Raw genomic sequence first — 6,000 nt, 5'->3', positions numbered from 1 at the left:
GGGAAGAAAAGGGATAAAGAAAGGGGGGGTAATCAGAAGGGGGAATGAAGCATGAGATACTATGGACTATGAAAAACAAACTGAGAGCTTCAGAGGGGAGGGGGGTGGGGGAATGGGATAGACCAGTAATGGGTAGTAAGGAGGGCACATATTGCATGGTGCACTGGGTGTTACACGCAACTAATGAATCATCGAACTTTACATCAGAAACCAGGGATGTACTGTATGGTGACTAACATAATATAATAAAAAAACATTAAATAAAAAAAAAGAAAGTTTTCTGGTGTTCAGTGTACACTCATGGCCCCAAACCGTAGAGATTCCTGCTTCAATGTCAAGCAAGGTCTTATATGGAGCTGGAATACCCAGGACTGGGCTCCAGCCCTCTAGGGGCACCGTTCAGCCACATCTCTGAATTCCTGTCACTTTCCAGGGCCTAAACTTTCATGGTGGGTGGTGTAGGTCCCCATTGTTTGTAAATCCCATAAAGCATAATCTTCTCCCATTCTTTGGGTAACTCCTCCCAACGGCCCTACTGTCTTAGCACTCTTCTTTTTTTTTTAAATAATAATATTTTTATTATGTTAGTCACCATACAGTACATCCCCAGTTTTTGATGTAAATTTCCATGATTCATGACTTGCGTATAACACCCAGTGCACCGTGCAATACATGCCCTCCTGACTACCCACCACCAGCACTCTTCTTATCTCTTACATATTGTTCTCAATAATTCCCCCCTCAAGAAGCTTTAAAGGCTCGACCCAAGCTACTCTATCCTGGACCTAGTGTTGGAAGAATGAGATGCTGAGAGTTAAGATCAGGTACTTGTACTAAAAAAAAAACAAAAAAAAAGTATGCGTCATTCCACAGCAAGGTCAGCACCTGTGTAAATACACTAACAGCTGCCTGGCTTCATAACGTTTCTGTATTGAGTTCCTGCAGGACCACTGAGGAGGCGGCTGTGAGTGGCTGAAAGTGCACCTGGCAAGCATCAAAATTCTGGTTGCAGTCAGGCTCTACTTCTTACTTGCCCCATGGTTTTTTTTTTTTTAAGATTTTTTAATTTATTCATTTGAGAGAGAGCAAGCATGAGCTCGGGGGAGGGGCAGAGGGAAAGAGAGAAGCCGACTCCCTGCTCAGGGGGGAGCCCCATGGAGCTGGATCCAGGAACCTGAGATCACGAACCTGAGATCACGAACCTGAGATCATGACCTGAGCTGAAGTCAGATGCTTAACTGATGGAGCCACCCAGGCTCCCCACCCCACGCATTAAGAAGTATATTAGCTTCTTAGCATCTCTTTCACCTTCAGATGAGGACATGAATTCCACAAGACTCTGAAGTCCATGAAGAAAGGCTTGTGTTTCATTTACTTTTGAGTCCGCTGGAACTAACCTCATATCTGCTATTGTAGGTCAGATCCTTGTTTTGAATGAATGAGGTAATGAATTTCTATCTCCAAGAGAGAGAGTATCCTTCCAGGAAACTGCATTGTTATTATCACTTTTCTCTTATATCTCACAATATCCTCTCACTTACCCCAACCTCAAGTCTTCAGATCAGCTCTCAATATTTGGGTATTTTTCAGAAATTGTTTAATATAAACCTGCCCAAGGAAGAGATAGGGATCACTTAAAAAAAAAAAAAAAAGGTCCTAGAGATGTTTTCCCAAACTATCATTTGAATACTTATATTTTAAGATGTGTGCAGGGTCCATTTTTTACTCTCATGCCCCAACCCTCCTTCATACCACAGACCACAGCAGGTCAGATCCACAAGCACTACGCCTCTTCAGATGTGGTCCACAGACATTCGGGAGACGCCCCGTCTCACACCTCAGATGTGGTCATTACAAGAATGAACATCCTATTTGACTTTACATTATTTTATAAATCAAAATGTCCTTAATTTCTCTGTTTCATTTTCTCTATGACTGGCATGTTTCTTTCATGAAGATTACTTTTCTTCTGCTCCCATGCCTTTGCTCAAGAAAAGGAAATCACCCTGCCTAGAACATAGTGTATCCATCAAAAACCTTTGCCTCCTGAAATACCACCTCCTTCAAGAAGCCTTCCCTGATCAGCCCACTAAGCATGGGCTCTGCCTCTTCTGAATACTCATGTGCAGGTCACATACTGTCTAGTCTCATACTAGAGGCTTTCATGTACTTTTTCCTTTCCTTCTAGAATATAATCTCTCCAAGGGCAAGAACTCTGTAACGCTTTTCTGTACCTCTCACAGTGCTATGACACCAAAGACACCAGTTACGTGCTCGCTGAATAAATGAAAGCAGATATTCTTGCTCCCCCTTGGTTTATATTGAACTCCAATAATTACGGTAGCATTCTTTCTACTGGCCACTCCTATAGCGTCTGGGCCACAGTTGGAAGAAAGTGGGAACTGGGTTGAGGAACTAGACAAAGAAGAGGGAAAATTCTGGTGGGCTCACAAGCTGTAAACGGATAGTCAAAGCACCCTGAGAGGGGCTTCCCAGGGCAATTAACAGAAGATGTAGTTTCCAAGAATCCTTGGCCCCTCGAAAGATAGCGTTCACTCAACGAAGCTGAATATTCTGTAGCCTGGACTCATCTGGCTTGATTTTGCATCACTTATTTTTGTCATCTGTGTGACACTCCATAGGAAGAACAGGGTCCTTTCCTGTGGGTTTGTCACGAGGCCTCCAGTAATAATCACAGCTCAGTCTCTTGCGGGCCAGGGTCACCCCCGACAACACACACACAAATGAACGTCACACACTTATGGTTCAGCCTCCCTCCACCTGTCTTCCCCTCCTACTATTTTTTCCCTCTTTCACCTGCCTTCCCACCATCACATGAATAACCATTTGTTTGCCCTTCCCGGGATGGTCGTCCATCCTGTGAGTCTTCCCCTTTATTCAGCTTTCTCAGAGAGGTAGAACAGAGCAGCGCCTATGCTCTGGAGCCACACAGACCCTCGTTCAAAGACCCTTTCTCCTGCTTCACAGCCATGCGAAAGTGAATAAAAGATCTTAACAAGCGCTCAGCTTTGGTCGAGCGAATGCCATAGAACGCATTAGTGTTTTCTTTTTAATTGGAATTGAGCAGTTTAGCTGTAAACAGAGACTGGAAAGTGTTGGTTTAAAACCCAGTGACTGCTGCATAATCCTACTTTCAGATGCTCTGGGCCACAGGAGCACAAAGGAGAAGCGCAGACATGCACCCAATGTCAAGTCAGAAAACAGAAGGAGGGGCGCCTGGGTGGCTCATTAGGTTAAGCCTCCGACTCAATCTCACCTCAGATCTTGATCTCAGGGTCCTGAGTTCAAATACCTTGTCGGAGGCCTGATGCCTACTTTAAAAAATAATAATAATAATAAGAAGAAAGCAGGAATATCTTCAAAGGAGAACTGTCCTACCGACCAAGCTGAGACTGATTCCACGGTTAATAGAGAACAATTAATTACTCTCCACTCTGCATGTTTCCGGTGATGGGAGGGGGAGGGAACCCCCCTTACTCTGCTCTGCCCCACCCCTTCCGCTCTCTCCCAGAGGAAGAGACTGGGACCTGCCCTGACCGGAAGTGGATTTTTCTTGCGTGACGTGTCTTCTCTGAAGAAAGCAGATCGTTTCCTCCCCTCCCTACCTTCCACCAATTTCTTGGAAGATCCTTGCCTTCTAGTCAGGAGATTTTATGGCTTCATAACTTCTACCCTGAATTCTTTCTTACAGTTTCACTTCCGCGCCTACCCCTTGCTTAGGCTCTTAAGAGGCATGAGACTTGGCTGCCAGCCTCTGATGCTTGCTGGGAGGTGGAAACGGTTCGTCTGGCGCTGGTTGAGGCTCCCGGGAACAGCCTGACACGCTTGTAGCCACGCCATGTCTAATGCTGAGCAGACTGTGACCAACAAAGCCCACCACGGTGCGTGCCTTTATGAAAAAGGGCTGTAGGAGCCTGGTCTTCCTTCCCAGTGAGGGAACGTGGAGGGGGAGTTCAGCGGTCTCACCAGCTGGCTGCTTCTGGCAGTGCACCTAGCCATGTCGTTCCCGACAGATAGGATGTGTTCTAACCTCCAAGCAGAGGGGGCTCAAGTCAACCCAAAGACGCAGAGCCACATCGCAAGTGAATTTGGGAGGACCCTAGTACCTATACGACATCTGACTCCCAATGTGCTTGACCGTTAGACGGAGACTGTTCAAGAGGGAGGCTGCTAAGCTGTCCTGCATCTCGGACCCTCTTCCCTGATCTATGTGCATGCATATATGACATTTAATCGTTTTGCAGAACCCAAATTGCATAGAAGAGAAAAAGTCCTAAACAGCCAAGAAGACCACTTGCCAAGCGCTGCTAAACATCTGATAAGTAGTCACATGGTCCCTAGTGAGCACATCCCCATCCGGGAACTCCTGGGCCAAGGCTGGCCGTTCCATATGCAGCTTCTCTGTTAAAGAGTTATTTCTTGAGTTTGGCCAATGGGCATCCCCATTGAGTCCACCTTTGGTCCTGACATTACTTTTCTGGATGTTCATTCATGCACACAACTGAAGACATTTACTGACAGCTTAATATGGACACGAACCGTGCTGGGCCCTGGACTGATGGACCATAAATGTAACCGTGCTCCCAGGAGAGCTGCTAAACTGTGCCTTTAGTCATTCCGCCACGGCATAGTCCAGCGTTCCTTCATTCCCCTTGTCTCTCTCCACTGGACTTGCTCTAGCTGGCCTGTGTCCCTTGGCAAGTGTATGTCCAGAAATGAAATTGGAATCAGTTCAAAATGGAATAAATAACTCCTCTTTTACAATCCATTCTAGAAAACGCAACCTAAGTTTAGGCAGTCACGAGGAAAAACAGATTTAGAGGTTGGGAGTCAGATAGTATGGGGACAAGTGTCAGTTCATTCTCTTATCTTGGGTAAGCAAAGTAAATTGGCAAATCTGGGTGTCAGCAATTTTACTTTCAATTTGGATCACCAGAGCAATTGGAAGGAGTCGTGAAATAATGCATTTGAAGTGCTTTGTATGGTGTCCGCCCCTTAGTTCATTAAAGGTTGGCTATTCTGCGTATCAGCAAAACCGTACTTTTCTTTTCACATGTGCTTCTGATCCCAGGTGTTTTTGACACAGTGCAGGTCCTAACATCACTGAGTTCCAGCAAGTTTGTTAAACTTGCCCTGTTCCTTCAGCCTACTTGGGATCCTGCATTCGTCATATAACCTATTGTCTTCGTGTAATCTATTCATCCAATAACGTATCGGGCTTGTCTTCACTGTACCTTCAATGTCCTCATCCTGGTAAGGTGCGGATAAGTAAGGTCAAGGGCAGAGGCCTGGACTCTGTGGAAACTTCCTTCCAGTTGAGTGTTGATCTTTTAATGAGTACTTTTTGGCCATGCTCATTCAGCCAATCATGACCTTATAAAATCTTAAAATCGTTTTATGAAGTCCTCCCAGAATGAAATTTGGCTACCTTTTTGGTATTATTTTCTTTAGGAAAAAGGCTGTGTGTCTATGGAACATGAAAAACTCCTCTATTTCTTTTTTCCCTAAAGTCCTTACATTGAACCTGCTTCCTCCGTAAGTCTGTAATTCTACATGCTCCGGCACAAATCATAATCAAATAATAATACGGCTTGCCTGACAGAATACTACTTTGTGAAAAACTTTTATGAGAAAATGAAGCTATTTTGCTTTATAAAATTAATTTAAAATAAAAATTATAAGTTAGAAAAGTATGCATAGTTCCTTCTATATAGAAATAACTTGGGTTGCTTTTTAGATAGAAACAAAAGAATATGTAAATATTGTTGAGCAGTGAGCATTAGCCCTTACGCTTTCAACATAAAGTTTTTCAGATTGGTCAGATTAAGACGATCAGACAGGCTGAAAGAGGCCCACATTGCCAGTGAGAGAGGGAGCCATGGAGGACATGGTTTCAGACACACAAGGCTACTGAGTTGTGCCTGGTCTACTGGGCAATCTTAGGGAGGATGATTGAGCAGAGGTGCTTAGAAGCTAGAA

This window comes from Ailuropoda melanoleuca, chromosome 1 (genome assembly GCF_002007445.2).
Source record: "Ailuropoda melanoleuca isolate Jingjing chromosome 1, ASM200744v2, whole genome shotgun sequence".
In the NCBI taxonomy this organism is placed as follows: Eukaryota; Metazoa; Chordata; class Mammalia; order Carnivora; family Ursidae; genus Ailuropoda; species Ailuropoda melanoleuca.
The sequence above is the reverse complement of the archived record's forward strand: the minus strand, read 5'-3'. Positions refer to the sequence as shown.